This window comes from Rhipicephalus microplus, chromosome 1 (assembly GCF_043290135.1).
Source record: "Rhipicephalus microplus isolate Deutch F79 chromosome 1, USDA_Rmic, whole genome shotgun sequence".
NCBI classification, from domain to species: domain Eukaryota; kingdom Metazoa; phylum Arthropoda; class Arachnida; order Ixodida; family Ixodidae; genus Rhipicephalus; species Rhipicephalus microplus.
In genome coordinates, this window is record NC_134700.1 from 169,954,846 (window position 1) to 169,966,916 (window position 12,071).

Consider the following 12,071-nt stretch of genomic DNA (forward strand, 5'->3'; position numbering starts at 1 on the left):
GGAAAAGGATGGAAGTGCACTTCGACAAACAGGTACATCCTGGGAAGCCTCGCAACTGGAAGTTGCAAGGTGTCGCGCGATTCGCGATGCCACTTGAGCTTGGAAGTGTGGCAGCTTGGGCTGGTTGGTATGCCATGACAATAATTATAGCGCGAGAACAGAACGACGACACAGAGACAAGAAGGTGTCCTTCGTGTCCTTCTTGTCTCTGTGGCGTCGTTTTGTTCTCGCGCTATAACTATCATCATGCCACTTGACCATTCTGAGCATCGGTGTCGGCAGAGAGCCTTACTCATCCCCTCCCTCCAAACCCCACTATCACTTGCCCCCACCCAGGACGAAGCAGTACCGCCCCCTCCTTTTTTTTTCTGTCAGACACATTGCAGCAGGGGCTCGCATCATCCACAACAAGAGACAAAATCCACCCGACGCCCGCACGTCTGCGGCGCCTGAATCGGTGGATAGATTGCCCAAGTCGTTAGCCACCCTTGCATCCGGCACCTATGCGACGATTGAATGGGCACCGTGAACCGCCACCCGCGCCCAGACGCGGCGCGCGACCCGTCCAACGTGGCACCCGTCGACGAGCGCCGCCCAAAGCAGTGCCCGGCGGCGCCTTCTATGTTGTTCAAAACCAAACCGCGAGATCGCTATTGTGTTCAAAGTCACTTTAGTTCAAAGGATTGAAACCGCCGCCTGCGGCTGCCGACGAATGATCAAGCGCAGAGAAAAGTCAAGCCGCCTATACGTGATCTGTGCTGGCGGCGGCGGAACCTCTTGGCGGCGCGCGTGTGTTTCCGTCTTTTTGTCCGTTTGCCTTTCTTTCCCAATCATCACCAGACAAGTGAATAGAGGGGGAAAAGAAAATATGACGATGGATAAGAAGGGGAGGAAAGAGGAGAAGACGTTGCGACTTCCTGTCTGCAAGGATGTCGTTTTTCTTTCTTTTTGTCTTCGCAACCCTTCTGTTTGAGACGACGAGTAACGGGGTACCTGTAGATGACAGAAAATCGTTTGGTTTACCCGACCAAGGGCTCTACGTGTGTGGCAAAGCTTTCTTATAGTCTCGCAAGCGATTTGTCTCCGTTATGTTTGTCTCTCTTATCGGCGTCTTTGTTATCGGTGGTGTAGGCATCGGCAAGGCTAGAAAAAAGCGTCGCATCCTGTCAGGGCGGTGTTTCTTCTGGATGCAAGCATAAGGCAAGCGCCAGTGAAACAACGCAGGTGGCACAGCCGGCGGCGACAGATTGCCGCGTCATGAGGACAAATGGGTTTCGGAGCTTTTTTTACCGGGTTAAAGTTATCTTTAGGAGTGCCGCTGGTGGAGCCCCATCGTGCCATAAGGTCCAAGACCGACAAAAACCGAGAAATGATTAAATTTTGTTGAGGTTTAACGTCTGAAAACCACCGTATAATTATGGGAAACACCGTAGTGCAGGGTTCCGAAAACTTGGAGCGCCTGCGGTTCTTTAACGTGAACTTAAATCTCAGTACAGTTTCATCCCGCTATAACTAAGTCCGCGCAACAAAATTTTCGCCACAACCAATAACTTTCGTTTCCCCGTCAGCTGCCCATAAAGAACAATGTGAAAAATGTCTCGTCCCACCGAACACTTTTCCTGGATACTTACACTTCAACGAAGTTTTTCGCGAGTGCAACCACATATGAAACGAGAACTTGGCTGAACTACAGTCATGTCTGGTTGGCTCGTGTATTCCAGAACAGGGTGGCCGCATCGAAACACCCGTGCCTTCATCGGGGAGTACGCTTTCGACGACCACACTCGCATCACGCTTATCCTTTCACCATTCCACCATGACACGGCCGGTGAGTGTGATGCTCGCGCAAGGCCCCGCCTTAGAATCATCTCCTGAACTATCGCGAGCAGCAAGCGCTTCGTCGAAAATTGTGGTCGCTATCATCGCGATCATCAATAGGAAATACGCTCCGAAGGTGCACAGCGCTGGCGATTGGCCGGTATCGCAGCCGAAGGTCACACGCAGTGAAGCCGTGAACCCGCAAAGCGGCAGGGAACGGCAGCTCTTCGGAATACGATATGCTCGCTCGCGGCGCTGAACGCTCGGCATGCTCCCAAGGTAGCCAGAATGTCGTATTTTCTCGGGTGTAACACGGCCCGGCATATACCCGTGGCATCCCCGACTACAAAGCGCGGGAGAAAGAAAAACAGTGCCCTGCCTATTATCGCAAGGCCGCCTTCCTTGCATTACCGTTAAAGCGTGCCCAAGGAGTCAACTTGCGCAACAAAGTTCACGAGACCCGCACCCCGAGTATAGAGCCACATTTGGCGTACGTTTGATGCGTGAGCCAGCAAATGCGTGCACTCACTGTGGGGTCAAGTAACGTCTAAGTTTACGAGAACTCAGTGCAAGCGCTTGCTACAATAAAAAGACCAATCTTAATCATCAGATCTTCCCGAATTTAGGGGTTGATCGACGAAATTTTGCGGTAACGAAGTTCCACAACAACGAACTCTTTCGCGGCTCCCACGGGTTTCATTGTAGCGGGACTTTACTGTACACAGGACTGTATTAGCCCCGTCGCCAATACTGGCGTCGCTGCTGTCGCGATGATGTGACGTCACGGCAAGAACGCCCGCTCCGCCGCCGCTTTTTACTTTTTCTGCAACCACCTCCCCTCCTCCTTTAGCTATACGGGGGTGGCAACTCCTAAATTTCGCTATGCAAATCATTCAAGGCACCAGCTTACAAGAAAAACAGACAACGCTCTGAGGTTGGTAAGAAGAGTCACTAAGCAGCAGCAAAGACTATGCGAGGACAACCTCATCAGGTTGGTGCGTGCTTTGGTAATGTGTCGCGTCAGCTACTTAGCGGCAATGCAGAACTGGCAGAGGTCGGAGTGGGACAAATTGAACACGCTGATAACAAAAACGGTAAAGAGAACCCTCGGGATTGCCATTTATATGAGCTCCGCGAGGCTTCACCTCAGCGTACACAACACGCTGGAAGAGATAGCTGAGTCTCAAGAGAAGGCGCAGTTCACGAGACTTTCTACCACCAGTGCCGGGTGAAACATCCTGAAAGAGCTTTGAGTTCACCCGACAGAAATCGACACCAGCTACTGCAGCGTTTCTGGAGAACAGAGAGAGCGTATTACCGTGGCGCCCATACCTCGGAATGTCCACCCTGAATACAATGTAGGAAGACGACGGGCTAGGGCTAAAGCCCTCCGGGAGAGTGCCCATGCACATGCCCGGAGTTGCTGCTTGGTTGACGCTGCACGGTACTCAAACAAAAAACCATTCGTTGCAGTCACTGTTGATCAAGATGGCAATGTTACGAGCTCCTCGTCGGTCAGTACCACAACGGCTGAGGTTGCCGAACAGGTCGCAATTGCCTTGGCCCTGCTAGACGACGGGAGAACAACAATATACAGTGACTCGAGATCAGCAGCCCGGGCATTCGGTAGGGGCATCATCTCGGAATCAGTCTTTCGGATTCTGCGAAATAAGGAGCTAAAAGAACACACAATCGTCTGGTTCCCAGCTCACAAGGGACAGATTGAGGGTGTTCCGTCCAACCTCAACGAGAAGGCCCACACAGCTGCGCAAGGAGTCGTCGACCACGTAGCTACTGGACGGCGTGACGACGAGCTTCTGGACAACAAAGATACTCCAACGACGTACAATGAACTTTGCAGTAACTTTCTAAGGAGGCGAAAGTATCCGTCACCGCACAGTAAACTGAACAGGCCTCAGGCATTGACGCTCAGACTCCTGCAGGTCGGGTCATATCCCAGTGCCGCACTCTTGCACAAAATTTACCCTGAAATTCAGACGTCAAACACTTGCGCCCTTTGCTCAGACTTTTCCAGCTTAAACTATATGCTCTGGCGGTGCCCTGCGTTACGGGTTGAAAACGTTACGTCGTCAAAGTGGGATGCTGAGCTACGCAGTACGGATTTCAGGGCGCAGCTATATGGCCAGTCCAACGGGCCCAAGACGTGGCGGACAGGTTAGACCTATCTTATACCCGACGTGGGAGCGGTCTGCTACGTGCTAGTTCACGCCACGATGGACCTAAATAAAGTTTTTCCATACCATACCAGCTGAAAGGTTCCATAACTATAGTGAAAGTTATTCAAGCTGTATAAAGTTTTGATAATATAGCTTAGGATAGGCAAACTCTCGCTCTAACGGGAAATTCACTGTGAATATCGTCGTGCAGGTGTTAATTGGTTTAACTGCAATACAACTAAGAATATATTACGAGGTTAAAGCGTGTGTGCCGAAGTAATAAAAATGATATTACAACGTTTTCGGTTCAATACTGAGTTGCGGTTTGCCATGAATGTTACGGTTGCTTTTGCACAAAAAAAAAAAAGAAACTAGGTGATTTGATCGAATGGCGCTTTCTCCAACAGGAGACTTCGCATGCTCTAAACAATCACCTATAACATATTCAGAAAATCCCACAAAACAATACGGCCACACACCAAACGATTTCGGAAATGCTGTGATCTCCGTTTGCTCGGATTTTATGCACAGATCTCTTTTTAATGATCACCGGACATTATGAAGTCGTAAACCCTAATTTGCGTGAAATGCTGGTTCTATCTGCTGTGGCGTCACAAAGAGTATTGTTCACTTCAGGAGCGAGCAACGCAGATATCGACGTTTGCAAAAGAAAAAGCACGCACTGGTTCAAATCAGCTTTATCGGTGGCTGTCAACATGGCCCACCTAATGATTAAAAATCCTTCAGCTCAATGAGGTGACGACTGCTCTCATACGTAATGTCTACCGACGTGTTGATGCTTAAGAGTAATCAACTGACAGGAAAACGATTTATGAGGTGGCTATTTGAAGCGGTACTTACGAGTGTACAGCGCTCCTGCACAATGACACAATCCGACAGCAATAAGAGTTTACGCGCTTGACCTGAACGACACTTGTATCCCCAGTTTTTCGGGGAAACGAAGACCAAAATATTGAGGAAAACTTGACACTGAAGAACGCGAGAAAAACTGACAGAACATCTGCGTCGGTTTTCTACGTTAAGCGCATTCGAGATAGTTTTGTGAGACTCGATGTTGCACATGCATGCGCAAAGCTTGGCACACCCGGTAAAAACGTTGTCCAGATATGCGAACGTGTTCTATACAAAGAAACTCTCATAAATCACGAGTTAAAAACTTGCCCTAACGATTGAAATATGGTGTCTTGCGGGTGCAAATCCCAGATGATAATTCGGCAATAGTTTTGCTGTATGCAAGCAGAAACGTGTTCTTGCTTTTCACCCCCGTCCGCGGCCGAGGCCAGAGATGAACGCGATCTTTAGCAGCACTGTGGAAACCTAATTTCAATTTTCGTATGACTGAGTGCTAGCATGGTTGGCAGAACCAAAAGCTAACTTTTTTTTATTTATCAGGAGCATTATCTAAGCTGTCTTCGTCCTTCATAGCTTCAGACGAGCAAAAATCAAATGCAAACAACGGGTGAACCACGTATATACTAATAAGCGAGCGCACGTAGGCGCGCAACGGCTGGCGTCGAAGAGTCCTTTCCGTGACGTGACCCAAGCCTCCCACAAAGTGTCGTCTCTCCAACTTCCCGGGGCTAATAGCATTCTCGCCTTCATCGCAAATGTAGACTCCACGACTGGGATTCGGTCCAGCGACCTGTGTGTCAGCTGTTGTGCACCACCGTGGTGGGTCCAAACCAAGTACACAGATTCCAATCAACACTGATAGCAATGTCAATTCGTTGGTCAACACTCGTACCGTCTTGCGGACACGCCTGGAGTTCGTCTTGTACAAGATGCTATCGAGACTCTGGCAATATATCCTTTTTAATGTTAAATGATTTGCAGCCGATTGTGTTATGTTGAACGATCTTACTTGCTCCGAATATTGCAAAGACCTCCGCAATAGTCTAAACAATAAGGAATGATGCACACAATAGATAATGACATGAACGAAATCAAATGCGTCGGATCTACAGTTGTTCGCCGTGTGAACAGATACCGTTGTATGTGCTCGGATCCGTACCATTGCAACGAGTAAGCGTATACAAATACTTCAGCGCAGCGTAACGGGTAATCCGTCTTTGTACCTTTATATTAGTACCTAACATTTGCTCATCTACCTTCGCGTAAGATTCCGTTTCTGGAAACGTGAAAATAAGACTTCCAACTAACGTTAAACTAATCTGCAGGCTATGCTACGCTTGTTCAGCGCAGACTATAGGATGTGCATGCTAAGGCTATAGGATGTGCATGCATTGTCTCCATATAGGCGTGTACGGCTACTCCATTAGAGGAAAGATTCACTACAGCTCATGCGAATATTTCGCCTGGGTTTGCTGCTGTTTCTTTTTTTTCCTGTTTCTGCACAGTATGACATTAATTGATTAATTCAACGGAGGGCCATGTTTTCCCGGAAAAGGAAAATAACCGGTCTACATAACGTTGGAAAGTCGGAACCATGGCAAGTTAAATGCATCTATCCTCCTCGCTATACAAGGGGTACTCGCTCATTGGATTCCGTGCCAACCGGTTGTGCCCTCGCGATCTCCGACGTCAGCGTAGCTCTGGCCAACTGGGCTCGCCCTACGTCATCTCCTGACGCCGACCTCCTACGACAGTGCAGCCATGACCGACTGTACTTGCTCTACGCCATCTCCGGACGCCGACAAGAGCTCTCGCAAGTGGTGCCCCGTCCTCGGACTCCTGTGACCGTGTTTCCTTCTTTCCTATCTCTCATATCCCCTCGATATGTCGTCGCTCTCCGGCTTACCGCTTCATGCCTTTTAGATGCGGAGCATCTTATACTCGCGCCTTGTAGTGCGCCGTCCGCGCCGTCCACACCGCTTCTCGAACATTCGACAGCTGACGCGCGCGCATGCGCCGTCGCGCCGTCGCCCACTCTTCCACCATCTGTGCATCCCTTCCTCCTCTACACACCGCGCGCGCTTCACTCCTCCACCATCTGTGCACCCTTCCTCCTCTACACACCGCGTTCGACATCTACAATTCTCCTGATTCTCCAGTGGACGCGCATGTGGCGTCGCGCTTCGAGAACATTCAACAGCTGACAGTGCATGCGCCGTCGTGCTGTATATATACTCAAGGTCGGCGCTCGCTCGCTCAGTTGCCGCTCGTCGGTTGGTTTGTACGGCGCGTCGACGTCCAAGGTCGCGGTGAAATGAATTCCAACGAATCCACAAACACAATGATCGACGTCCCTTCGACCAGCGCCGCCCTTTCGCATACGTGTGTACGTGTTCACTCATTTAACACCCCCTCCTACAACCACGTTAACCAATTTAGCCATCGACCCAAGTAAGTCGCAATTTAACACCCCATTTCACAACCACGTTAACCAATTTAGCCATCGACCCAAGTAAGTCGCACTTTAACACCCCGTTAACCAATTATATGGTCCGCATCCTCCTCAGTGTTCCCCCGAGGGAAGCTGCGGGCAATTTTTTTTCTCTCTCTCTACACCTTTATTCCTATCCTTTTAATCCCTCCTCACCACCATCCCTTGTGAGCTACTATTGAGGTGTCGTTCGCTGAAGCAGACAGTTACGGGGCTCACTTTTTCTCTTCCTTTCTCTCTTAGAACCACTTTGTGTGTGTTGTGTGTATACAAGGGATGCCGTGAAGAGTTCGCCCAAGGTGCAATCATTGAGTATAGCACAGTGACTCACGGACTCTTCTTTTCTACCCGGAAAACAACGAGGAAATATTACTGCCTATTAAAAAAAATATATCGCCGGAGGGAGCAAGACAGAGCTCGCAACGTATATGCAAGAGGATGTGTTTGCACTCTTGTTTCATGCAGCTGGTGTGCGATGCTCAAGCGGTATTTTTAACACAATAGGGCAATGTTTCTTTTCCTCTCCTCTGAACTAACGCCGAACATATTTCTGGGTTGGCTTGAAAGACGCGCCGAGTCTTCGCAGGTCACCTCGCGTAGCAAGCCTTCGTGTTGAATGCATGGAAAAGTTAATGCTGTCGAACGACCCATTTCCGCCAATGGCGGCGCCGCTGCATGCACTCTTCTCTTCCCACGCAACACGTATTTCGCCGCAAACCTCGCACAATAGATACAGCGCTGCACGCCCGACGACGGGCACCGCTTTTTTCTTCGACACACTGCAGAGAACGACGTCGAAGACGGTGGTGCACGCGTGAATCTCGAACCTGTGGGCGAAGACCGTGTGCGGCGGGCGCGAATTTCGCGCGGGAAACGTACCGCTTCCGGAGGGAGGCAAGCAGGTCCTCACTCGGTCTGCGCACGCTCGAAAGGAAAGAGAGAAACGATGATGCTGAAGTAAAAAAAAAGTGAGCAGTTTTTTTTAAGCCAAGAATACGCAATACAACGTGATGCTGCACTAGGCAGCGGGTAGATATATAGCGCACGATGCTTTTTTCTCAGCGAGGTTCCACGTTTCTGGTCCTTCGGGAGTGCAGAAGTAGGGCACTGGCCCAGGAGACTCTGTCTCGACGGGATGAAGACGGGAGGATGGGTGGCCGGCGAGTGAAAAGAGAAGGATGCGAGGGGCCGCAATGGTAACGGGGGAGGGGGGGGGGGGCGTAGTAGGCTGAGGTAGTGCGCCCGCGTAGACGGCTGCCATTCCCCTTCCACCTACTATTCCATTTTTAGAGAACGCGAGGCGTCTTTTCCATGATAGGTGAGTCGTTTGTTTTTTCATTCGTTTAATTCCTTTTAGTTTTTAAATAAGGAATTCTTACTCACCTCCCCCCCTCAGCGACGTGGGGCAGACACGCATGAACAGAGCAGAGCTCCTTGGTTACGAAAGTATTTATGAAAGATGAGCGAGCTTCTGAAAAAAAAATGTTATTTTAAAGAAAATTTATAACCAGTATTCGACGCTCGTGTGATCGCTAGCCACGGGGGCAACCACAATTTATTACTCCATATTTTCAAAAATATCGCCGAAGCGAGCAAGAGAGTTGGCAACGCATACAGGAGCATACGTGTACTACTTGCTCTGCGCAGTACGTGCCCGATGCGCAAGCGATATTTTTAACCTAATGTGGTACTTTTTATTTTTTTCTATCTCTGAACTAACGCCGATGTCATTCCGGGATGACTTGAAAGATGTGCTGAGTCTCCGCCGCATACCTAGTGCATAACCGAGCACGTGTCAAATGGAAAGTTCAATGCCGTCGAACAACGCGTTTCTGCGATGGCGGTGCGCGGGCTGTGAAGGCAGTTAGTGCGAGGAGAAAAGAACAATAAAAAAAGTACCATTCCTTGCACCCAATTTCTTCAACCTCACGAGGTATCGTCGTTTTCTACGGATGGTCGTGACGGACACATCTACACATAGACGAGCGCGCACACGCAAACACGCATAAGCACATCCCACCACTCAGAACCATGCTAGTAATAATAGATTTGCTAACAAGAAATAGGTTATGATAATCAACGATTCTCCGCGTGTTTGAGCAAAGGGTTCTTGAAAAGTTTGAGTTCGGTTTTACACACACGTGAATTGCCACGGCATGCAACTTGTCAGTAGCGAGGCCATTAAAAAGGGGGAGTAGAGTTCATCCCCTCCCCCCTAAATATATATCTTGTTACGCCCGCATTTGTGTCCTTGCAGGTATGCAGTGCGGCTCCACACGTGGACAAGTGACGGCTCGTCGTGGACGTCACGGCATATGCGGGAGCTTAGGCAGAACATTTCCTTAAGGACAGGAAGAGGGGGGGGAGCACCACTTTGATGTGAGGGCTGGATAAACAGATGTCATCGAGTGTCACTGTGTGCCATGGCAAAATAAAATCAGAGGAGGGTGGGTGGGTTCATGGGTATTGTGTGCTACCCTTTTGCTACGCCACTGGGTATGTGGACAATTTTTTACTCGTTAGAATCACTCTCGTTCATCTGTCATGGGCATCCTTGATGTTGTTATGCCTGCGAGTCCGCAGCGAACGTCCATGCCTCGGAAGAAGAAAATCTGTGTCAAGGCCAGCACGCGGGCCCGCCTGACGCGATCAACAACTCAACGGCGTCATCACGCGACGGCGCCTTTCTGGCGCGCACGTGCAGTGAGTCACCTCAGCCCACGAGCCCGTCGAGTAAACAACCGGCGTCTTCCTGTCTGGCGGGTCTGACGCAATGCCTTGCGACATCACTCGTCCTTGGGTGCAGCCACCTGCAGCGCAGCCTCTCCAGATTCGATGAGAAAGAATGACGCGGCCCAGCGGCGACCCCATTGGAGGAGTCTGACCTCATGACCAGCGGCGCTTTTGGTTGGACACTTGGTTTCTCAAAGAATCCACCCGGTGCATATAAAAGAAGCCCTGCGGCGCATCGCGAGCAGCAGTCCTATGTGAGAGCAGACATGTGTGTCGCAGTTGAGCTGTGTCGCAGTTGAGCTATGTGTTAGCAGTCCTATGTGAGAGCAGACATGTGTGTCGCAGTTGAGCTGTGTGTCGCAGTTGAGCTATGTGTTAGCAGTCCTATGTGAGAGCAGATATGTGTGTCAGAGAAGAGAGCTATGTGATAGAGAGTTGAGCTGTGTGTCAGAGAAGAGAGCTGTGTGTCAGAGAAGAGAACAAATGAAAGATTGTTTGTTATCACTCTCTGAACATCTAACGTGAAATATAATGCCGCCTGGAAGACATTGTCTCTGTTCTTTAACGGAAACGTAGACGGCCTCAGCTGACTGTGTGTGTAGTATCAACCATAGGCGCCTGCTAAAGATCAAGGAAGAAAGTTGACTAAGGTTAATCTTGAACTGAGATTTTCCGAACTGCAGTAAAATATAGTTGTTTATGATAAATTGATGGGGTTTAGCATCCCAAAACTACAATATGATTACGAGAGACGCTGTAGTGGTGCTCTGGAAATTTAACATTTTGGTTCTTTAACATGCACATAAATCAAAGTATTTTCGCCTACATTGAAAATACTATACGGTTTCGATCCCGCTACCTCTGGGTCAGCAATAGAGCATAACAACTGGACCACCCTGGCGGGTAGCAAAAAAAAACGGTTTTTGGTAAAATCGGTATGCCATACTTTTCGTCCAGCTGTAAGAAAGCAAGTTTAACAGTATGAGACATAGTGCTGAAAATCACTTTGACAGCATGACAGAGTGATTTTGTTCTCTCCTGTTGCCTACTCCTTGGTTTTCAGTGCCACCTTTCACCTGCAGACGTGGTTATAACGGATATGAAAGATTTGAACTGCAATGCAACAACCCAAATTTGCATGTGGCAATTCTCGCGAACTTTTGGGTAACATGTGGGGCATTTAATGTGAGATGTAATGCGTAGGATAATCTTTGTTTCAATTGAAAAAAGTTAATCAGCAGTATTTTGCTATGTAATGTGTCTGTTTGCTACGTGAGACATTGCTTGCACGGAGTTTCTTTCACTTCTTGTAAAAAAGTTATGGTGCCATGTATTTTACGTAATAACATGCCCGCCCATGTTTCTCCATTCTGTGCATTTCTTGTCGTGCGTCATGCCGCTAGTTACAAAAATGGATCAGTGTGCCCTTCTAATCATGTGAATGTAAACAAATGAACAGATGAAGCGAATCAATATATATATATATTTTGTCATATATTTTTTTTCAGCATTATGTTCCTTATTCTTGTGCTGTTTGCCATGGTGCTGAACAATGAAGCTTTGCTCACTGCAGGTGCTCACACTGCATTTCTCATTACGCTACTTTAGGTTTATGGCCACCATATTTTTATTTATGTGCCTAAGTTACACGATGAATGTTTTGGTAGGCCTTTCCATAAGGCTGTGATTAGCCTGCACGTTTGCCTCTGTTGCACCTTCGTCACTAGACAACACTTCGGAGTGCCTCAGACGTCACACTCTTAAAAAAAGGTTAGTAAAAAGGTAGCAACTGCATGCAAATAGTTAGTAACTGCAATGGTTAATACCTTTCTTCGACCGTTACTACCCTTTTGCTACCTGTTTACTACCTACGTTAGTAAACAGTTACTACCTGCAACCGTTACTAACCTTTTGTGACCTATTTACTGCCTAAGTTAGTAAACAGTTAGTAACTGAAATGAAAGAGGTAGTAACTGCAG